This window comes from Acanthopagrus latus, chromosome 13, assembly GCF_904848185.1.
Source record: "Acanthopagrus latus isolate v.2019 chromosome 13, fAcaLat1.1, whole genome shotgun sequence".
Taxonomy (NCBI): Eukaryota; Metazoa; Chordata; class Actinopteri; order Spariformes; family Sparidae; genus Acanthopagrus; species Acanthopagrus latus.
In genome coordinates, this window is record NC_051051.1 from 13,655,461 (window position 1) to 13,679,776 (window position 24,316).

The 24,316-nt window shown below is 43.1% G+C and overlaps 1 long non-coding RNA gene across 1 annotated transcript in view; it reads left to right on the forward strand.

The window, feature by feature from the left end:
- The window catches only part of LOC119031373, a 28,230-nt gene extending 4,005 nt beyond the window's left edge, over window positions 1–24,225 (forward strand). Inside the window, exon 2 of the long non-coding RNA XR_005078581.1 lies at window positions 23,779–24,225. This is a non-coding gene — a long non-coding RNA (uncharacterized LOC119031373). The remainder of the gene's footprint in view (window positions 1–23,778) is intronic.
- Window positions 24,226–24,316: the final 91 nt, after the last annotated feature.

Below are 24,316 nucleotides of genomic sequence, written 5' to 3' on the forward strand. Positions count from 1 at the left end.
GTGTGTGGTGTGTCCTGGTCTAGAAACCAAGTGTGTCACAACCAGGGCGGGATACATTTCTTGAGCAATAGAATTTGTTCAGCGGGAAACACGTAATTGGTGTCGGAGACAACTACATTTGAAGGAAATGTTATTAGTTAGTGCTTTCTGTTTGGATGCAGTGTCAAAAGTGTAAATCTCTGTCTCTTCTATATGTGGTGCGCATTTGCAGTTAACCCACCTTTAAGGCAGACATAATTCTTCAGTAAGAACTGTATGTCACTTTGATCTACAGGCGTATTAAGTGTTGTTCGAGATTCTGTTTCCTTACGACATTCAGCATCAATCAGTACACAATCTGAGTACAACATGTCGCCCTGTTGTTTTCAGTTGCAGACGGTTTCCCACAAATTTGTTTTGTGGCTGTGCATAACAGTGATAAATAAGATGAAATAAGCCAAGACATGAATATTGTCCTTTTGAGGGATGGATTCTTTTTTTTTCTTTCTCTGTCTACGTTAAATAGCTTGTCAGTTGCTGTATTCTACATGAAATTCGCTTTGTGCTGCTACAGTCACTGTTTCTTAGCTGAGTCGTAGCTGATGGACAGTGACACAAAGAGGGAACTTGATCACCTGAAACTGAAACGATCCCAACTTTGGTGAACATGAGCCGGATGTTATTTTATCAGCAGTTGGCCACAAAAAAACACCAATACTGATAATCGGTTTATCCCCACTTCCTACACACCTCAACCTATTTAACATCATTAATGTAAAAAAAAACTAAAAAAAACCCAACTTATATACTTTAGTGCATACACCACAAATAAGTGGTAGCTTTATATACCGATTGTGCATTATGATCATTTCTGGTCAGATGACCCCAGACTTGTTCAGCACTATCTAGTACGCTTACCGTATAACTCACATAAAGGGATTTTATAGCGTTTCATACAGCGATAAAAGGCAGTGTCACCGTGTGCAGTGGTGTCAAATATTGCCACAGGCCTTATGTATGCATCATAAAGACTGCCGGGCATCAAAAGACACTGAAGGACAGAATTTCTACTTCACACCAGCTCCCTGCTGTTCACCATTTTTCTCCATGTCCAGCAGGTGGCGCTGTATGACAAGTGATGAAAGGCAGCTCAAGCGGCGCTCAGATGAATTATTCTCTCAGTAGCATTTAGTAATACCACACAGCTTCAGCTGCTACTAAATGATGGGTGTTAGTGATTAATATATTTTTAACACCGCTAATTTATACTCAACAATAGCCCGACTAATTCAGGCCTCACACTGTGATGTATTGTACACGTGGGATGCAAACACAGATGTTTCTGCTTATAATTGGCTGTCCTTAATAAGACATCGCAAATCATCTTAATTTACTGGCTTGCTGAACAGATGAAGCGCATAAATCCATACGAGCCGGAGAGAGCGATGCGGGGAGCAGAAGAACAAATGTGGTGCCGTGCTCTCTGCTCATCCCCGTAGCACACTGGTGGCCATCAAGGTGAGAGGAACTGTTGCACAGTGACCTCTGTGCGCCCCTGCTTATTCAGAACATGACCTACCTCCCGATGTCCTCCACTTCCTCCTCCTCCTCTTCCGGTTGCAGCCACTCACACCAGCCTGTTACAATGCCACTAGTACGGCAGGGCAGATGTCGTCCTTCTCCCTTTTATCTTAATAGATGGCCTTCTCCCCCGCCGCCATAGGAAAAAACCCAGCCTTATCACTTAACACGGCCTCTCAATTGTCAATCTGATCGATGTGTGCAGCCTGGATCCAGGCCACTGCATTAGTAGCGGAGGCTCCTAGCCACTCACCATGGATACACATCGCTGCTCACATCTTGTTGCTCTTGTGATCTAATTGTTTTGTTATTGCGGCTCAGGCTGGGTGTAACACAGTGTCAATTTAAATGTTCACATCGCACCCGTCAGCTTAATGTTACTAAACCGGTGCATTTGTTCAATGTCGTCTTGACCAGCAACACGCAGTTTACCTTCGTCAGAATGAGCTTATTAACCTTTAGTGCACTTGATAATGATAAGCTAAACCGATTTTTGCACTTTATTAGCTGATCTCGATTATCTCAAATTAGAGGTTGTGTTTTACCAACCTTTTAATTTTCTATTAGCTGAAACCCTGCATTACTTAACAAGCACCTGTGGCAGTCGGATTTAAGAGAGCTGTGTGAAGAAGGCGTCAGAATGAACTGAAACACGGGTTAAAAAGCCGTCGCGGTTCTTTAAGAGGCACCGTGATGTTTTGTATTGATAGCATGTAATATCTCAGCAGAGGTCCCCCTCTCCCGCTGCCCTCCTCCCCTCTCTCCCCTGCTAGCTGGAGGCCAAAAGCCCAGGCCGCCATGCCAGTTCTAATAAATCCTCGGCTGAGAGTGGCGGCGGCAGCAGCAGGCCTGCATTCTTCAGGAGCCAACACTTCCCCTAATCTGCCCTGGAGATGGAGCAACAGTTGGCCTGGCTGGTGGGGAAGGGAGAGGAGAAAGAGCGAGAGGAGGGGTGGGCTCCCTGGTGACAGGAGCATGATGTGTTTGTAAAAACACTGGGAATGTTGGAATTGGATATGCTCACGCTCTGCTCTCCCTTAAACGGGCCTGCGTAGAGATGCAGAGGCTGATTTTGGCAGATGTGTTCATTTTCTCCAGTGTCCTGTGCCTAACACGGAGACAAACAGAGAGCATTACCCTACCTGCCACATTTGTGGGGGTTTTTTTTTGCCATGATGTGCAACACTTTGATCCCCTCTGTGTGTGTGTGTGTTTGTGTTGGAGAAGGCAATAGCTAGAAGAGAGAGGAGGAAACGCGCAGAGGCAGTGCGCGAGAAAATGCCTTGCAGATGTGTGCAGAAATGTAGCCACTTGTGTCAGCCAAGAGATTTTTTTTGTTTGTGCTGAGAAGAACATAATTTTATGTTGTAAATGGGTTTGAGGGTTTCACATACAACACAGCAGAGCAGAAAGTATTTGCATCTCTTTTGGAGTGCATTCCACTGTCTGACTGTGAAGGTGGTTAACAGACTGATTGTGCGACAGACCCTGGTCAATAGGCATGGTTTTCTCTGGTTATACAGCTGACACAGCCTGTGCGGTCTTTATAGAGATCAGGCCCCCATGAATGAATTCCTCTCTGCTGGTCTCTAGTTTCAATTGATTGCTTTAATTTGGCCTATAATGAGTAGGATGCCTCCTGCCTGCAATTAGTGCATGTGTGTATGTGTGTGAAAGTGTGTATAGTTGTGGGCTGTGTTTAATTACTGCAGTGGATGAATGCTGTGTGGCCCAGCAGGAGCCTGTAGGAATGGGAGGATCCTCCACTGTGCTTGGCATCCACTGACACCCTTGCCCACAGTGCATCAGGGCCAGGACTTAACTTGATACCTTCCTGTCTCAGGCAAGTAGCCAGATTTTTTTTTACCTTAATACTGTGAATCCCAGTGTTTGACCTCCTGAACTGAGCTCTGAGACACAGTGGGTGTGAAGTTCGGGAGAGTAAATCGGGACAAAGCGTTCCACATAACTTTACCTCACTATATCAAGCAGTTTGACCCCAGCAGCCAAAGATGTGGAATATTCTTATCAAAATAAAGATGAGGGAGATGAATTGGACTGAAAATAAGGTGTGTCCCATAGGTGTGATTGGCTGAGGCACAAAATAAACTATCTTCAAATCTACCACGTAGGCGTAGTGATGGAACTTTACTCACATTTACTCAAGGGAAATGCTTAATTACAGTTTTGAAGTACATGCACTTTGCTTGAGTATCTCAATTTTCTCTACTTGTACTCCATTTGTATTAAAGATTTTGATTTTTCATTAAAAAAACATATATAAATCATATAAAATACGACATATCGGTAAATTATAAAACTGTACAAAACTGTGCAAAATTTTCAGTCTTGTGAAGAAGTGTCTTATAGCAGTTCATTGTGACGTGAGTTTGTAGCAACAGTAAACTGTCGTCTTCGATCATCTTTGAAGCAGAACTTAGTTTTTTTCTTCTCTGTTACGTCATGACTGTGACTCTACAGAGCGGAGTCAGCCTTCAGTTTGGGAACCACACAGCTATTTACCTAATTATGTACAGTATCAAGTAATTAAAACGAGCTCAGCCCATACTGATTACGGATTGATGCATTAGTATTTCCACTCATTCATGGGCCATTTTGTCCAGGTTCACTTTCATTCTTTAATTCATTTAACCAATTCTAGTACTGTTGTGTGAATTCCTTAAGATAAACATCCAAGTATTTTTTCCACCACTTCCATCTGGACATTTGTCATCTCCATGTTGCTTCCCCTTTCCCCTGCCACTTTCTTTACCCCCATGACAAAACGAGTCAAAAAGTGGTCACCAACTTCAAAAAAAGAAAAGTGAACGTGTCCGGAGGTACTTATTCTACAGGTACAACAATTTTGAGTGCATGTGCCAAGACAGGAGGGAATTTGTAGACGCTGACAATTACACAATTGTGAAACCTGCATAAAGACATCCAGATGGTAGGCTATCAAAGGAGCTCATGTCCTTGGTGTAACGAAAACAAAATTCACCCCCAGACACCCTCCCTCTTCTCATTTGTCTCCCTATCGCTCTGTTTTTCTTTAATAAAATCATGCTTGCTCATCAACAGAGGAGTCCGGGTGTCTCCTCTTTCTGGGCAAGAGCAGCAGCAGCAGCTCCCTTGGGGCATGGTGTTGGTGGTTGTGGTGGTGGGCTTGGGTTCCATGTGTGTGCGCCGCCGCTGTTGGTCCGTAGTGAATGCAAATGAGGCTCTGCCGTCTCTGATATACTCCCAGTATATACACCCAGGCACTAACTCTATCTCGTACTATCACACTCTCTCCCTCACTGTCTCTCGTCCCATCTATCTCAAGGTCCTGAGGGTACACACACCATCCTCCACCTTTGTTTAAATCATGATAACAAGGTGCACTTAGCACTCAGCTGTCACGCACACACACACACACACACACATTCACACAGCCAAAACGGTGGCTTTATCACACTATAGGCATGCGGATGACTGACAGATATCCGACTGCGATCATGCAGATCATGAATGATTATTGATATGATGCCTGGGAAGATTTCAAGCTAGTACACAAAACAGGCCTCCTGATACATTATAGTTGATTACAAAATGCACTGACTCACTGCACTGAATTCATGACTTTCTTTGTTTTCATCTCAGACAGCAGGGCACTTGGTCCCTGGTTATATTTCATCAGGCTCAGGCACCATGGCTCTTCAAGGTTCGACGTGATTTTTGTGTCATTATACAACCCGGAGTTGCGTGACGAAATGAAAGTTCGTAAACTCCTTCATGTAACACCAACATACAGCATATATCCAGTGATTTCTATACATATGAACATTATTTTTTATTTGTGTTACGGTGAATGTGAAGTTGTGCAACAAGATGGTGATGGTGGTGAAGTTCAGCATCAGGTAAAACACTGATCCAGCCCTGCGACTTTAACGGTTTATGAGCACCATGCATCAAAACAACAGTTAGAAACAAAAATGCAGCAAAATCTAAAGGAGACACCTGCCGCCTACGTATGCGCCGCTGTTGCCACGGCATCCGTGATTGGATTTAGTTTGATTGCCTGCATTGGCTGAGAGCAAGTAGACCTGTAAAGCATCAATATCCAGTCTTAGTTTGTGGAAAAATACATTAAGCTTTGGATGCTTGTTTATGCCTCATTAATAAGCGAATGTGATTATTTGTTCACAAATCTCCTATCTCCAGTAGGCCTAACCTCCACCTCAACTTAATTATCTTCGAGCTGTTTGATGCTAATTTGAAGTGTAAAGCAGGCTTCTTAATGATGTTGTGTGTTTGATCGCTCTGAAGCTCCTCCACCAGTAGGATGGATACCATTTGTTTTTCTCAGTCATTAAGCAGATAATCTCATGTTGATTGCCACGAGCTAATTACAATAGCCACCGCTGGAGTTTTTCTTCGCAGCATAGAACATAACAGCCACACAGGTAGAGCTGAAGTGCTGTTATCGGAGCGGCCCCACTGTTCTGCTATGCACATTCCCTTTATAATCCTCATAAATATGACTTATTGTTTCCAGAGGAGCAGGAAGCTATATGGCTTTTTTATTCACTACTGCTCATGAGCACTGCAGGCTTGATTGACCTTGCATCCTAATGTATTCTTATAGGCTGATCCCACAGGACCCTAGGACCCACTTCTTCCTAGGTAAACTAAAATAAGAACCACACAGCAATGGCATTATCAACTATTTATGGCCTGCACAGATCATGTAACACAACATGACACAAGGAAAGCATATTGCAAATAAAAAAAAAAAAACCTTTGTTCCCCCCCCTACTGCTAGTTATTGAAAGCATATGTTATGGGCTTTTGTGGCTGTTTATGTGCTACACTGAAGTTAAACAGATTTGTCACAATAAAAAAAACTGTTGAATTTTTGAGTCTTGGTAATGTAGAGAAGAATTATTTTCTGCATCATTCACACCCTGTGATTTAAGCCCTTCATATGAGCCAAGGATCCTTTATGCTTCATAAGAAGTTGAGTCAGCTCTAAAATATGAGCCTGTCCTTGCATAGACTATGTTCCTCCACACTGTTCTCACAGGCTGGCAAAATGATAGTATTAGGAGTGACCTCCAGCCACACCTGCAGCTGCTCCTCGAAGAGCATTGTCACCAGAAGGGAAACCAATGGACAGAATAAAAGGAGGGACGCTGCAAATACCTACCCTTGTACATTCATCTCAGTCAAGTTGTTAAGCCGGCGACAGAGAGCTCAGATAACCAGCGAGCGCAGTCTTGACTGAGCGGTACAGAGTAAAATCAAAGAATGTGCTGAGATGCAGCTTTATTAAAAATTCTTAGTGCTGGATTTACACAGATCTGAGAGTCTGTTCCTCCAAGGTGTCAAGAATGTGTGACATTTGACACTGGTTCATTTTGCAAGTTTAAACGCTTCTTCAGTATGAAGAAGGAAAATGCCTTCGCTTTTAGTGACATCATCTGAATCAGGCCGAGTAAAAAGTGCCACCAAGGTCTTCATGTTTTGGTGAAGATTAGGTAATCATTTTACTTTGATTTTTAAAGATAGTGATCCTGCCAAGACACCCTGAGCTGTTGATCGCTTCAATTACATTTTTCCACTTTTTTATGGTTTCGTCTAACCCTAATATTACATATTCTCGATGTCTTTTTTTTCACAAACTTGAGCAAGACAAACGTATCTATGTACGTATTTACACTTCAGACTGTTTGAAATGTGTTTGGCTGCATGGAGTTTGGAATGACTGACTCACCAGCTGGTCAGTGAGATTTATGTGGATGGCATTTCTGACCACCGAATTTGGTCAACAGCAGCTAAAATGATACGAGAATTCAACACACTATAAGTGTTGGACTTTAGGTGAACATTGTATAAATTAAAGGGCTTTTTATTTTAGTATCATGAAGATAGATGTGAAATTACTTATTTCATATCATTTATTAGGAAACATCGCATCTCCTGACCATTTGCTTTCAAATAAAAGAAATAACAAATAAAATCTTCCACCTTTCCATCATCTGTGACTGCTTATCCTGTACAGGGTCATGGATGGCTGGAGTCGGTCCCAGCAGACGTTGGATGAGTGATGGGGTACTCCCCGGACAGGTCGCCAGTTCATAACTTATAGCTTAGGCTATCTTGCCACTGAGAAATACAGATGGTTTGCCCGAACAAGACTACATTCGCCACAAATATTCCAAAACAAGCAATCTAAGGTATCATCCCTTTCATCAATTCGTGAATAAACTCAATGTGTCTCAGTTGTCTTACCTGAATATGTAACAGTTATCGTAACACAGATTTGATATCAGGGAAGATCTTGGGGCATATGCCTACCACAGTCACAGTCGCATGCTGAAAGCTTAAAGTAAAACTACAGTCTGTCCCACGTCGTACAGAACCATCTTGTGAGGACACTGAAACTCCTCTTTTTCAAATGTGTTTAAAGACTCAGTCGTCAACATCTGTGTCCTGCAGTCCTCCTGCCTGAGCTTCTGTGGTCATTCCAGCACATCTACTGGCAGACATTCATCTTCGGGGAAAGTCTTCCTTACTGTACCCCCTAGAGACAGACAGTCTCAACATCTCTCTGTATCCCTGTCCTTTATATTCACTAGGTGTATCCATCCTTCCCCATGCTTCAATCGCTCTGTGTCTCTATACCATTTTTTTTTTTTATCATAATTGTTGTTATTGCCCTTGGCCTCAGCTGTGGTGGTAGATCTCTGGGATAACAGCTTGCTCGATCTGTCCTCCTCCGTCCTCAGGGACAAACACAGACTGATGCTCCTGGCCCTGGAAAACACTGGCTGTTGCAGGATGGTACACATTCCTGTTGGTGCAGGTTACTTCTGTAACAGATAAGGGGTACTTAGTGTATTTATATTATAAGATGAATCACTCTAACTAGAATGGATTTGGAATGCATCCCAGTAATTGAACCACGAGCATAATGCTTCCTTGCAGGTTAACTGATTGTGTAGAGGAATGCGGCTGTATACGGCAGCGCTGCACTGCCGTATAAATAGTCGGAGGTTGTGTGTGTTTGCAAATGAGCCCACACAGCAAAAATTGAGCGAATTAGCTCTGTGTGTGCGCGTGTGTGTGTGTGTGTCCTTCTGTGAACTTGCACTTGTGCACATGCATTTCTATTTGCACTTGTGTTTGTGTGTGTGTTATGTGTGTATGTGTGTGTGTGTGTGTGTGTGTGTGTGTGTGTGTGTGTGTGTGTGTGTGTGTGTGTGTGTGTGTGTGTGTGTGATTGACTTCTCCTGCCCCGTTGTGTTTGTATAAGCTGAATGTTGTTGCCTCTGAGACCTGGCCCTTCCAGCGCCTCCAGCTGTGGGCTTTAACCCAAGCTGCTGAGGGCTGTGTGACCCACCACATCAAACAGACACACACACACACATGCACCTCTAAAAACACATCTTAAGCTCTAATTTATGCAATTACCGGTCTCAATTTACATACATTACCATAGATCATACATGGGGAGGCAGCTTGCAAGGTCACTACTGAAATGCTCCCTCCTATTTAAATGGGAGGATAACATGTATGATGACTATACCAGTGTATCCTTGATTTATTTCAGGGGCTTGCGCCTGGGATTTCTGACACTATATAGTGCATAATGCTACCGTCCCCGCCCACTCCTCGCTACCTGCTCTAACCGCTCAAGTAGATGTGAAATGCATAGACCTCATTAACACATAATTGCATGGTGCACCAGCGAGGATGTCTCTCTTAGTGTAAGAGCCCTTATTGCTAAACAAAGGGCCCTGTGTTTCCTCTGTGGAGGTATGTAAGGGCATGTGAGCTGGTGAAAAGGGGAGTGGGCTGGAGCCAGTGATGTCTCCATGATTTCCTCTTTCCTCCTATCCGGGCCTCCCTCCCTCTCAGCTGGTTAATATGCATTTCATTAGGGTGGCCTGCTGCTGGGGAACCTGCTCTCTTAGCTCTTCTACTCGCAGCGTGACTCCCTCCAGGATCGGACATAATGATTCTCCGAGACAGCAGCAGGTCCAAGCCCACTTCCCGCTTTGCATCCAGCCACAGAGAAATCTGTGGATAATTCACCTTTCCTCACTCCCCTGTCTCTAACTGAGATGGATGCAGATGAGCTTTTCTTTACCTCTCTTTGTGTGTGTGTGTGTGTGCGTGCGTGCGCGTGTGCGTGTACGTGTGAGAGAGAGAGAGAGAGAGAGAGAGAGAGAGAGACAGAGTGTGTGTGAGTGTGTGTGTGTGTGTGTGTGTGTGTGTGTGTGTGTGTGTGTGTGTGTGTGTGTGTGTGTGTGTGTGTGTGTGTGTGTAGGAGGCAGTGTGCCCTAAGCAAGAAATGGATTGGTCTGTGTCTTCAGACTGGGCCCGGTGAGGCAGGCGGAGAGTATAATCTGATTTAAAGCATGTCAAGGATTGTGAATAATTTCCTCATTACCCCCACCCCTCCCGTCATTTTCAGGGCATATTTAATTTAACAAGAAGAGGGAGCGGGCTTGTGTGTGTGTGTGTGTGTGTGTGTGTGTGTGTGTGTGTCTGTACTTGTGTTGGTGTCTTTGTGTGTCACGTCTATGCTGAAGACTGTCTCCTATCTTCCCGCCAGAGGAGGAAAGAATTACTCCTTGCATACTCTCTCTCCGTCTCTCACTTTGCCTCTCTCTCCCCGACCCCCTGAGAGCTACAGCTGTCACAGTGTCACTTTTCCCATCCATAATTGAGGAGTGCGCACTGCACAAAGCCCATGAAACCATGTCAACCACTTCCAGTTGCTCCTGTTAAATAATCAGGCAGAACCAACAGCACCGGGGGGCGGGGGGACTGCCTGTGCAGCTGCCTGTATCGCTGGATGGTGCAATCAGTCCACAACTTCACCCAACCCTTGACGCCCCCCCCCACCACCACCACCACCACCACCTCTGCACTACCCAACCGCCCCAAACATCCTGGCCCAGTTACTAGACTTTGTCCAGTCAGAGTTGGGTCACTGTGTCATGTTGGAGCCGAACACCAGCTTTGGTCATTAGGTAACAGGAGAGAGTCAAATTGACCCAACAGGACTCAGAGTCTACAGCCATGCAAGCAGCTCTGTCAAACTGTACTTTGAGTTGTTAACGTCATGCTGATGATTATGCTGTGATGTTTGGCAGACAGACAGTGTCGGCCCTGAGTAATTCGGTGGCCTTGGCAAAATTTTAGCTGGCAACCCCCCCCCCCCCCCCCAGCCAATTTCAAAATCATTTTTCCTACACTCACACAGAAACTGCATGTATGTATTCAAGATTTTATGTCTTTTAAGTCAAAAATATCACACCAAATAAAAACTGAAGAAAGAAACAAGTGATAAAAATACAATGTAAATAAGGCATTGTGCAAACATAATATCTCTCAGCCTCAGCAAGTGCCATCTCTCGCTTATGTATTGTCAGCCCCTTTGCCAAACGACCTCCAACTTCTTCCACGTTGCCATGTGGGTATTGTGCTCCCGGCTATCCTCATGAACCTTCAGCAAGTGGCTCACATTTTTCCAGTCTTTTAGTCCCTCCTTATTAAGTCTGTATTCTTTTGGAGAAAACATTTAGCAGCAGAAGCAGTGCAAGCTTTCATTCTTTTTTGAGTGCATCAGCCAGCTTCTTTTGATTTTTTCCCCATTGACTCTGTCACAAAAGTCATGTTGACACGCTCCCATCGTTGTTTTTGGGAAATGTGTAACTGCTTTTTTATTTGAACTGGTCTTCTGTGAACTAATTCTCATCTCACATCAGTTAGAACAGATGGCCAGTCAGTATGGTCTATTGGTGCAGCCTTTGGCCCTGATGCTGTGTCACTCTGCCGTGCTGAGGTAGAGGGACAGTGGCACCTGATGCTGTGTCACTGGGGTGATGCTGAAATAAGTGCATCTGAAGTGAGAAGAGAAGCGTATGTGACCACTGCACTGATGATGTGTTTCTACTTAACGTTTTTCTTCCTCCTCTTTCCTTCTTTCCCTCCACTGGATGCTGGATGGCTTCGGTCGTTTGGACCTTGTAATTCTGCTACAGTATCAATAAATCTCTCTCTTGATCTTGGGCTCTCGGTCCGGTCAGATTCAGGCAGCTCGCCTCTCGACCCCACCTCCCTCACAGAGGGCAGGTACAGTGCAACGAGCTAGGAACCCAGAAAAAAGGCTTCTCCATTATTTAATAGGCTTTGCTATGAAGTTATGTTGCTGTGGGCTGATATAATATTTTTAAATAATAGTAGTTATAGCACTGGTAAAAAAGAATATGTTTTATTATTATTATTATTTATTGATTGATTGATTTATTTTTTAATTATTATTGTTTATTTATTGATTTAGTAGTAGTTGTAGTAGTAGTAGTATTGTTATCATTATTAATTTTCCTACCCGTTTGTGGCGCCCCCCCCAGGGATGGCAACACTCCTAGCATTTGCCTATACTGCCTATGCCAAGGGCCGGCTCTGCAGACAGAATACCAGTAGTTTAGTAACATTTGTTGATTAGCACTTGAGTACAGCTGAGGCTGGATGGGCATTGCAGGTATTTGGTCATAAACTGAAGTACTGGTTAAACTAGATAATTTGGAGTGATGACTGTGCCAGGTGAAGTTTTAGAAATCATCCTCTAGATAATACGAATTTCCAACTGTGTTATATTATACCTTGAACAATATAGATATTCCATAACATGTTTGAAAGGGAAAGTTGATGACACACTGAGGCCTTAAAATTTTAGGCTTTCATTTTAAAAAGGTGTGTGAACTGTGTGTTGAGCACAGTAGCATTCATCAATAATTTTACATTCTTGACAAGAGAATATGAAAGTACAAAATTTCATGAAATTCCATAGTCATCCAGACATTTTCTCCCTGAACCACTAAATGACATTCACAAAATGTTTTGCCAATGGAAAAGTCAGAGACTCACAAAATTCATTAGAATTTATCTTCTGGGGACCTTGAACATCTCTGGCTAATTTCATGGCAATCCACCTGATAGGTGTTGAGATATTTCACTCCGAAACAAAACCTGCAACCTCATGGTAGAGGAAAAGTCAAGGGATTAGCAAAGACTCATCCTCTGGTGTCCATGAACATCTACGCAAAATGTCATATTGATCCATTTCTTACATCTTCCGTCTGGAAAATAAAGTTTTTTTATGTCGAAGAAACACGTTTTATAATTTCACAAAACATAATGTCCTGACAAACAATAAAATGTACGGAAACTTGAGATATTATGTTTTTTTTTATCAACAATATCATGGTAGAATTGAATCCCACAGATAAGTAAATGTAAAGAGTATGATAACCACCGATGAAAAAAATAAAGAAATACTGAACCTACTGAAAAGTGGTGGACTGACTGACTGACGGATCAAATTTGCCATCACTAGAGCCTCGGAGCAAGCGTCAATAAATATAAGAAAGCTAACTGTGCACAGCGTCAAATGTCTTCACTGCCGCAGCACTAACACACGAGTGACAATGAGATTAAGTTGCTTTCGGCTTCAGACACGGCTTCCCACGGAGGCCTTTGTCATTTTTTCAAATGAACTCTGCCATAATTAGATCACTATTAGCCCTCTGATTAGTGAGCCACAAGCAATCTCTCTGTTATCATTTCCCTCGCACACACCAAACTCCTGCACTGACGACTCCTCCCCTTCTCTCCTGATGGCAGGTTCTTGCTGCCATCTCGCAGTGTCAGGAATCAAAGCAGGTGGAGAACTCCTAGGAAGGCATGCAGCATGCTGTGTAACAGGCACTGAGCTCCCACCCTCAGTGTCCCCTGTCACTCCCTCTCAGCGACCCCCCCCCCCAACACACACCCTTCCCTGGGTTGCTGTATAATTAAGCATTCCCACCTTCACCATGCAACTGCAATGACTCGCTCTGTTCCACAGACAGAGCTTTCATTAGAATCATGCTACCTACCCTGATGATTGTTAGACGCGCACTTCACTCTCACAGCGAGGCTGCGTATTGGTTAAGACGAAACAAAGAAGAAAAAAAAAAGAAGCTGGTTAGGATCCAAACCGTCAACCGCCTCAAAACTACACAGTTTACATTTGGATAATAGCGGTGCTGCCAACTTAGGAATTGAAATGATACAGAAGCCTCCACACAAGAATTGTCCAATGAGTGTGTGTCTGCACTGTGTGATGAAAAGAGCTGTCTGGAAATGTACACCCTCTACATAAAGGTAGAGTACAGTGAAGCTTTGTAATGAAAGATCTGTAATTACTGTGTAGTGAACAGTAATGGTAACCTCCCACTCTACAGGCTTTTGACAGCAATAGAGCTCTCTCTGGGGAGCTTGGCTCTCTTATTCAGTTCCTATAGGAGCTGAAATATACCATGCCGGGCTTTTGGATTACCACTGAATACAGCCTGAGTATGACAGCGCAGAAGTCTGGTTGTTATAACTGCCTCTCTAGTCTTTGTATGAATCCTGGAAGGCATCACACAGTGGGCCTCAAAGAAAGAGTAAGGGAAAGATGCCTGAAATACAGTTCATTTTTGGTACTGCTTTCTAATAAGAAATTCTTTATAAGTCTCCTGTCGTCTATCTTTGTGTTTTTGTAAAGGTCTTATTCATCACAGAGGACATCTTGAATAGATACTTCAACAACTTGAAGAGAGAAATTTATGAAAAAGATTAACAGTGCAATCTAAGTGTTGACATATTTTTAAATGTTCATTACAGTACTTTTACTCAAATTCTGTGAATAAGTAGAAATCTGACACACTTTTACTGTGTTTTTTGTGTTATGTTACTATATACTTGTATATTTCACAACATGTCAGATGAAAATATTGTACTTTTCCTTCAGTACGTATATTAGAAACTCAGGGTTACTAATTACTTTTCATATTATGAGCTTTGAGGTACTTTGTTAAACTAGTGAAATCTATATAATAATAAAAATGGCTCCACATTGACAAAGTGAATTGATACGTCTATGATAACTATCCAATGGCGTACCAGTAATAATATACTGGAGTCATAGGGACCATTTTTCTATGTCATGTTGTTTTACTTTTGACATGTTAAAGGCACAGTGTGTAGATTTTTGTGTCATCTAGCAGGGAGGTTGCAGATTTCAACCAACTGAACACCCCTCGTCTCACCCTCCCCATACGGTGGCCCCTGGAAACCTTAAAAATGTAAAACTCCCTCTCTGGAGCCAGTATTTGGTTTGTCCCTTCTGGGCTACCGTCAAAACATGGTGGTGCAACATGTGCTGTGTCTCAATTCAGGGTCTGCATCCCCATCCCATTTGAATTACGGGGGATGCACCGCTACTATCCTTTGTGGCCTTACATTTCTTTCTTTGCAAGCCTAAAAAAGAAGAAAGAAAGAGAGAAAATGGTGACATCGTGTAGCATAGATCGTCAATTTGGCGGGCCTGGGCAGCAGAAATCATGACGTAAGGGTAAACATCCAGTTTCGCAACCAGGAAATGCTCCAAAGGCTAGACTGTCCTATTTAATAACAGTTGACACGGTTAACAAGGTGTCTCCGAAGGACTCGCCTTCGAAGACCGCAAAGGCCAGGTCCTTCAAGGATGCAGACCCTGAATTGAGACACAGCAATGGTTGACTGTGGAAGAGGATCTGCTCCTTCTGCAGGTATGCATGGCTCATACTCAGTTATCGAAGACACAATGATCCTTAGTTTTAGGTGATTCATGAAAATATCATCATCAATTAATTCCATTTCCGCTAATAGGCCCCCCTAAATCTACCCTGCTGGTGAAGAAATTACCAAAGTGATTCTGGTGTAACAGGTGGGGAACAAATTTCAGGTAAAATTACATTGTAATATGAAGCTAATATGGGGCTTCAGCAATCTGAGATCTGAATCTGAAATGTCCTCGTTCTGTTCCCATGGTAAAAAGTCTACCTTCAGAAGATAACCCACTTTATTTGACTGACTGTGATTACTGAAGTATCACATTGGCTTCGGCTGAACTGAATTCATTTCTGCACGGAATAAGAACTCTGGATTTTTTCTTCCGTCTCTTTCACTGGAATACATATGAGCAAGAGAGTTTTGTTTTAAGACTAAAGAAAGAAAGACTAAAAAAAAAATGTGACCCTATCCTTTCAAACTGCTGACTGGATTATGAAGTAGAGGAAGTTTTCATTAATATGGCATTGACATTCATAACTGCAGCCCTGATGACTTATTGCTTACTAAGTATTCCAATATATTACTAATACGTTTTGAAATAGATAATCCAAATCATTATTACTGATTTGCAAATGTTAATAAATTATTAATTGAACATATGCTACCATTGATAAAACACCTGTAAAGTATCAGAGTTCATTTTAGCAGCTATTTAGATTTAAAACTAGTCTTAATCCTGAGACAAAAACATTTGTTCGTTTTAGTCACATTTGAGTTGACAAAGAGTCTTACATTTGTAGTCAGCTTCTAGACAAAATGTTCTCTCTATTTTCAACTCATCCAATTAGGCAAATTAGCCTCTATAAGATCAGCAAATCTGTTGGGAAGGATGTACTTACAAATAGGCTACAACCATCTAAAAATCATACTAGTGCTGAAACAATTAGTCGTTCATTGTGCATACCTGGCCTTACAGTTAAGAGATCATACATAAATATCTTCCAAATACAACGCTGTGTAATCTTAGAAAATAAAAAGTGTGACTAGATGGCAATTACTACCACGTTCAGGGCTGCCATCAGGCTTTTTCTGGTAAGGACAATTAAGTGAAAATGAATTGAGCATAATTGCACATCACTTGTCCAAATATGCAAATAAAATTGCATGTAAAATTTAATGTAAAGCAGCAACACCTGAATAGCATTTAGACAGATTGGATTCTTAAATCTCAGTGCAGTTTTCCCCCATACGTTTCACTGGAACCAGAAGACAATATACAGTATGTACAATACAGCGTTTCACCTATCCGTCCAAAGAGTTTATTTAGCAAAAAGTTAATGCTAATCTTAGTGTTTGACTCAACAAGCGTTGAAGCTAGCAAACTGACATTAACTAACACAATACAATGGACAACATTAGCCTTAGATAGCTGGCTTACTGTGGTAATAACAGCAAGATGGTACAACCTCAAGTTTCTCTTCAGGTTGGCTGTATTCATTGTTCATTCATAACCACAGGCCGTCCCTGTGTCTCCTCTGAATGCGTTGTGTTTTTCTTTCTGACCAGCTGTAATAATAAGTGCGTCCACAGATCTCTTTTTATGAACAAACCTTTTTTTTTTTGCCCGCAGCTGTTGTCACTAACCCACTGTCTCTCTGGGGCAGCATCACCTTGGGATTCTGGGAAATTGCATACGTCACATCGATCTGTACGTATGTCGATCAGTGAGAGGGATGTATTATTTATACTTTTAAGCAAGACTAGATGCACAAAATTTCACACATTTACTGAATGCTCATTTGTCCCCTACTAACACGTTAGTCCCGTCTAGTCGCCATAGTTTTTATTATCATGAATCTAATTTTAGCTAGTCTACGTCAAATCTTTGTCATGGGAAACAGGTCATTGGCAAACATGTTTTTGTTTGTTAGTTGCAAAGTCAACACTTGTGTGGAAATCTTATGGTTTCCTTTTTTCAGTGTTATACTTTGATATGTCAGTACTCCATCCATTGTCTGTAACCGCTTTGTCCCTTTTATGGGGTCGTGGGGGCAGGGTACACCCTGGACAAGTAGCCAGCTCATCACAGGGCCCTTCACTGATGGCAGAGGCCACCATGCAAGGTGCCAACTGAACATCAGGAGCAAGTTCAGTTCAGTATCTTGCTCAAGGACACTTTGACACGCAGCTAAGCTAAGCTCCAATCACTAGCCGACCTGCTCTACCTGCTGAGCTACGGCTGCCCACTTAAAAAGATCATTATATATTATATATATAACATATATTATTATGTTGTGTTTTTGACACAGTCTCAACAAAATAACTGTTCACTCTACGCTTCTAAAGCTTAGATTTTATCAGTAGGATATATTAAGAGAACCCGATTATTCATTTGTCCAAGCCAGGTTCTTCCACCTGGTCCTTAGAATCAAACAGATTCTACTCACCGAGCCATGAACTCTCATGTCACTCTTGTAACTTCACTGTTTTTATATGCTAAGGTTCCCCTGCTGGTGTGCAATGAATTCCCCCATGATCTACTCCTGTGTGTAACCTGAATGATGATGTCTGGGCCACAGTGCCTCTCTGCCAAGCTCCTGCTTTGTTGTTATTTGCAGTGACACATGCAGGGACTGGAAAAGGTCAATGGCTGCTCCCATAGAGGAAATAAGAGAACCTCTGGATCATGACATCTGCATATCTATGAGCCAGAGAGAGTGGCTGTGACTCGCTTCCGTGGATTTATTGACTAGCATACGAGTCTAAATGGGGAGTCATAATTGTGCGGAGGCGAAGGAATCCAAGCAGGCTATATTATGTTAATGTGGCGTCTGCGAGAGGAGAAGAAAGGACTGTGGAGTAGTATTTGTGTTTTCCTGCCACTCACAGTCTGCATCTCATGAAAGCAGTCAGCTTCAAGGTTCCTGCTCTGTGTGTACTAACCAGAGCTATTCATAGCTTTGATTGCCCCTGAGCAGAGCTTTGTCTGTGCGAGTGACTTACCAAACAGCCCAAGATGCAATATGTCTGAGGAATGGCTGTATGTTTTTTTTTTTTTTTTTTATTGAACTGTGTGTGCGAGAGAATGTTAAATAACCCATTCATCTGTACAGATGCTTTTTAGGAATCAGGAGAGATATTAATTTAACTCTGCAGTGAATCTGTAGAAAGCAGGGTCCTGCTGAGGCAGCCAGCACCTCCGAGTCAATCTTGGACTAGTGTGCGCTACTCTACCTTTCCCACGCACACATGGGGATTTTTGTTCCTTTAGCGATGACTGGAAGGCAGCTTCAAGCCTGCCAGTTCTCGTTACCGACCGAAATGGTGTTAACTGATTGGAAAGATTTGTTTATTTTTTATTTTTTTCTCTGAGTGAAAGAGCTGACTCCCACGGAACTGATCTTGCAGTGTACATGTTGGTTGAGGTCTGTACATGTGCAGCGACTGGCCGAAATAACGCAGACATGTACAAGAAAAACAAAGCAGGGGAAAGTGGATGTGATTCAGAAAACACTGCCAAGTGACAAATAGGAAAACATTTCAACGAACAGCAATGATTCAGTGAGGTGGAGTACATGTAGCGCTCCAAAGACAGATTCAGCTTATTTTTTAATAAGAGCAGGAAATTAATTTAATTTGAGTCGATAACCGTTTTCGGTTTGGGACTGGTAGGGAAGTACTCTCTGAGCGGTTGCTTATTATCTCCCTCATGTTGTGCCAATTATCCAATCAGGTGGTGTTATTTTCATTAATGAAAACTGTAACTAAATATGTTCATCAACAACCTGTTTTGCATGACAAAGACGAGGCGGTGATAAGATGGCACCCGCAACATCACACTAACTGTGGCGAGATTTACGTGCAATAGTTTTAACAGAAAAGACCAGACTGAATATTATAGACAGTTTTTTCCCCCCTGTCCCGGGCTATACACCAGCACATGTACAGCTCTCTCTGTTTTATGATAGTTACAGTTTAATAGAGTATTGGGTCCCGGGCCAGTTGTTGAATCATGTTGCGTCAAATTAAATATGCAACTCAGGACCTGTTCCATGTCTGCATGTACTCCTTACATTGATACCATCAGACCAACAGACCAGACACTTTGAATAGTTGCATTCTAAATCATTCCATGTGGTTTAATCAGATAATAAGAATAAGTCTTTTGTGATTTTTTTAATTAAAATCAAAAATATTGATTTTGGCTAGGCTAGACTGACTGAAAAGTTTAATATAATTTGAGGACTAAAAAAGACAACTGGATGAGGTTGAAGAAATGTAATTAAAAACAAGGCCTAAACATTAAGACTAAATTTAAAAAGCTGACAAAATGAACACTACAATCAGGAAACACCCCTGAGAGACAACAGACAGGAACAGTCCAGGCTCAGGTATTGTCAACCGATTTGAATATTTTAACCCCCTTTTCCCACCACGGGCCCAAAATTTTGCTGAGTGCATCCAAATATTTACCCTTGAGGCACGCCACTTTCTTTGTGGAGTTGCAGTTTTGTCATTTCTGAAGCTGTCGTTAGATTGCACGCAATCAATTTGTCTATATTACCAAGGAGACAAATGAAATAACAGAACAACCTGTTTTGATGACCTCCTGTTGATTTTCATTTCATAGTGCTGCTGTGTAGAAACCTTGAAACTGTAATTGTTAATTAGCTTGGCCAAGGAGATTTATTTATTTCTTTCTACCTGGGACCATTTGTTTTTGTTTGTTGGTTGGTTAGTTTACAGCAGGATTACACGAAAACTAAGGACTTCAGTGAAACTTGGATGAAGGACGGGTCTCAGCCCAGATTAGATACCATCAACTTTTGGTGTGGATCCAGGTAAAGTAACGGATTCAGATTTTCTTTCTCACTTTCTTTAACATTGCGAGATATGGTAATTTCTCAATGAAAAAAAAATCAGGCTCACAGTACAACTTGATGGAGATCTTCACAGATGGCTAGATTCCTCCACAACACAACGGACCTCATGATTCCATCAGCGTTGTTTTGATGTTGTGATTGGCTCTTACAGATCTGGTGATCTCACATTATGGTCAAGCGCTCTACTGAGAACCATTCCAGTGGTTATGATAAACTTTACAACAAAAGTGGAATAAAGCTGGCAGTTTTGAAGTCTCCCGCCTGACAGTGCCTTCATGAACGTGCCATTACACAGGTCTGATCCACTTTTCATGTGCGGACTAAACGTGTCTGCCCAGTACAGGGCAGACTGGGTCTAAATAAATGTCTTGCTGTGTGATCAAGAGAAACAGATTGTGTGGTGTGACACATGCTGAGCAGAAGACAAATATATGCACAGTGCACGAACAAATATTCTCCCGTAGTGGTTTCAGACGAAGCCTCTTTACACGTTGCTTCACAGCCAAGCGCCAGGCAAGCTACTTCTGTGTGCAATGTGTGTGTGGATTAGATGTGACATGGCAGTGGATGGAGGGAGCGTCGTGGAGATTCCTCCTGTGTGTGTGTGTGTGTGTGTGTGTGTGTGTGTGTGTGTGTGTTCAGACCAGGAGGCTGCTGGGCTCATATGTAAGTGTTATTTAGAGGTCAAGCTACATATCATGAGGAGCATGGAGAGGGTCTTGCACAACATGATGATAATCTGACTGCAGTGTTTATTCAGACCGTGGGAATCATATCTGGATATCACGCAACGACGTCCAGTGCTTCCTTTTAACAGCTTGCACTCTCCTCTCTTCATGTATTACCCTCAGGTTAACATTTCTCATCATAACAAGGCAGTTTGGAGGGATTATTTCGCCCCGCACAGGGATGTGTTCTGGCTTTGTGATGTGTGTCGGGATCGTTCTTAATGACTTCCTTGTGTTTTCAATGGCCCACCAGTCAGTGTGTCCTTGACTCTGTCAGCTGCTTAGCTGCCTGAATAACATCGGGAGAATACGATCCTCTGGGTGTGTGTGTGTGTGTGTGGTGTGTTTGGTAGGACTTTCTATACAGAGAGTGAATGCATGCTTAGTATACATGTCTGTCTCTTTATGAGTCTCTGCTTGTGTTAGTGTGTCTGTACTGTGTGGGCAGGCGGTGCAGCAACCCCGTCCCCCAGCACAGCACAGCATAGCACAGCACAGCACAGCACAGCACAGCACAGCACAGCACAGCACAGCATAGCACAGGCCCAGGCGCCGCTCTTCAGACATCTTGTGCGTCTCTGGTGAGTAATCAGGCAATTGATCATAGAGACAGGTAATTATTCCTGTGCCAAGCTCACTGGCAAATGAAAAGTCCGGCAAAAAGCATCCGTCTCATCCAACACAGCCTGGAGTGAGAGGACAAGGGAAGAGTAAAAATGGGGCTCTGGGAGGATAGATGGCTCGACGAAAAAGGCCTTAAATCACACGCGAGGCTTTTTAGCCCGTTTCGTCTTGGAGTATTAGAGGGGCTCGTGTTCCAGATGTTCATAACCACAACCTCTAAACGCAGGCATGGATGAGGAGATTAAAGGGCTGAATTCAGAAGTGATTCCCGGGCGGTAACTGTAAACCGAATTTCTCTTTCACACAGCCTCCCATGTTCACACTTTAGAAGCTTGAATAGAGGCCAGCAGTCGAGTGATTAGAGCATTTCAGTGGTCATGTAGTGTTTTAGTTGCGCCTGCACTCTGTGGGCTGTAAAAGGTGAGCTACCGTCGGCGTGACAAAGTGCTTACAGGCAGAATTTTGCCTCCCCCTGCCTACATCTGTGATCTAGATTGCTTGCTTCATTGGTGTCATTTAGGTTTGTTCTGGAGCAGTGAGTAAACCAATCTTCTTACATACACCCCTGTCTGCAGTTTGCCTTGATTTATGAACAGCGAATAACCCAGCCGAACTTGAGGCTCATTTGTCACCTGTCATTAAGATGTACTGGTAAGGTGTTTTCCTGTTACAAATAGCCCCCCCCCCCCTCGGCCCCATCAGTATTTGTGCTGCTGCTGCTTCTGGGGCTGTGTTGTGGAAAGCAGTGGAGGAAGAAGAAGAGGAGAGAGGAGCCTTGCTGCCTCTCCAGCTGTGCGTGTATCACACACGGAAGGGAAGGGTATTACGTGCCGTCCAGTTTGTCTGCCGTAATTACATTGCCGTCCACACTATGAGATCTCGTTCCCCACCCCACGGCGATCACTCATTGTCATTTCTCATCTTTGCGAGTGCCGTTTTCTCCCCCCCATCCTCACGCACCCCTCCACCATGCGCAGAAGTGGTTGCGCTCTTGTGGCACTGAAGCTCTCACTGGAGACAGACACTTATTTGGCTCCAGGATAAAGCTAGATGTGTGCTGAATTGAAATGCTAAGTCTAGCATGGAACTCGGGGGGCCGTTGGAGACTAATCAGTTGATGAAAGGCAAATAAATAAATAAGGGCACGATGCAAATCTAATTTAACTCGGACGTGTGCTCCTGCATTTTCTGAGCCTGACTGCTGTTGAAGTCTTAGTTGTAACATGCGGGGACAATCGGGAATTTTTGGTCCCCCTTTGTTTCAGGGCGATGAAGGGATGGAGAGAGGGATATGAGGGGACGTTTAGCGCCAAAGAGGTGAAGGAGGTGGGAGGAGGAGGGGGGGCTGATGCTGGCTAATGGGTGAGGGTGAAAGAAGCACAGTTGCAGATTTGTCATTAAATATGTATTTCCCTCAGCAGAAATCCCTCTAAACACACTCCCTGAACTGACATTCAGTTGGTATCCTCCTGTATGGGGGGAGGCGGGTGCAGAGAGAGAAAGACACACAAAGGAGAGACACACAGACAGAGAGAGGGAGAGGGAGAGAGAGAGAGAGAGAGAGAGAGAGAGAGAGAGAAAGAGAAGAACATGTTTGACAGCATTAAGACACAAAGGCAGGAGAAAGCTGTCGGAGGGGGGCAAGGCTGAGCCGACAAAGCCATTAATGTAGCTTTAATCAAACGTGCGAGTGGTAAATATTCAGAGAATAAACAATGACAGAGAAGCTCAGATATGAATGGGAGCACTGTTCACCAAATGCACCTTCAGATCTTCCAGATTGTTCTCTCCAGTGCAAGCAAAATACACGCTGCCGTTCCAGGAGCAAAATAACTGGAGCATGTGTGACAGCTGAGATTACACATAGCCACGCAACTAACACTCATTAATATCTGAGCCTAATTATAGCTTTCACAATTGAACTTGCAGACTTAACGGTCTATTTCCGGAAGGGGCTCTCAGCGTGTGTTCATTTACCTGCTCAGCACAGCGAAGAGGTGCTACTACGCCTCGTGACGGAGGCTTTTCTGAGGGCGCACAGGCGTGTTTGTTGTAACCGTTGCAAGCTTTTTTAACAGTCAACAGTTTTTTGGTTTTTTTTGGATTCGTTCCTCAGTCAGCTCAGTCTTTCTTACAGATTCAGCACATTCCATCAATATTCAACAATGATGCGCAGAGGAATGTGTCACAGAAATTTAATTTCTCCACTTGCAGTAGCCTGCGGTGGCCCAGAAGGCAGAAAAAAAAAATACTATAAATGTTGTCTTTCGAGTAACACAAACAGCTCTTCAATTTTACTGAAGCGAAAAACCTTGCGCTCTCTCTTCTGCTCTCTCTCCGAACAACAGCTGAAAACAACTGGCAGAGGTCCATTCTCTGGGAGAAGGCGGCTGGAAAGACACTGGATTCACAAAAAACGTGAACCGACCGCGACAAAGTAATCCAGCTTTAGTTTGCAGCCGTGCAAACAACTCTGTGAGGCTGCTCTGCCGCTTCGAGCTAATTGCCAATATCACCATGCTGGAAAGCTCACAATAGCAATGTTAACATGCTGATGATTAGCAGATACAGTCTGATGTTTACCATGTTCACCATCATAGTTTACGACGCTTGCTAATTGGCAGTAAACACAAAATACAGCTGAGGTTAATGGGAATGTTATTACTTTTGCAGGCAGTCTGAAGAAGAGCATTGGCTTAAAACATCACTTATGGATGAGCTCATAAATTCCACTACAGTGCTCAGACCCTTTTTTTATGCAGGTATTTGACATAAATTAAAGTATTGGATCTACAGCAGACATTAAATTGTATTTTTGGGGGGGTCTGCTCCAGCATAGTGTTCTGTAACTCAGTTTTCATGTGCTCTCCTATTCAGCCACATTCA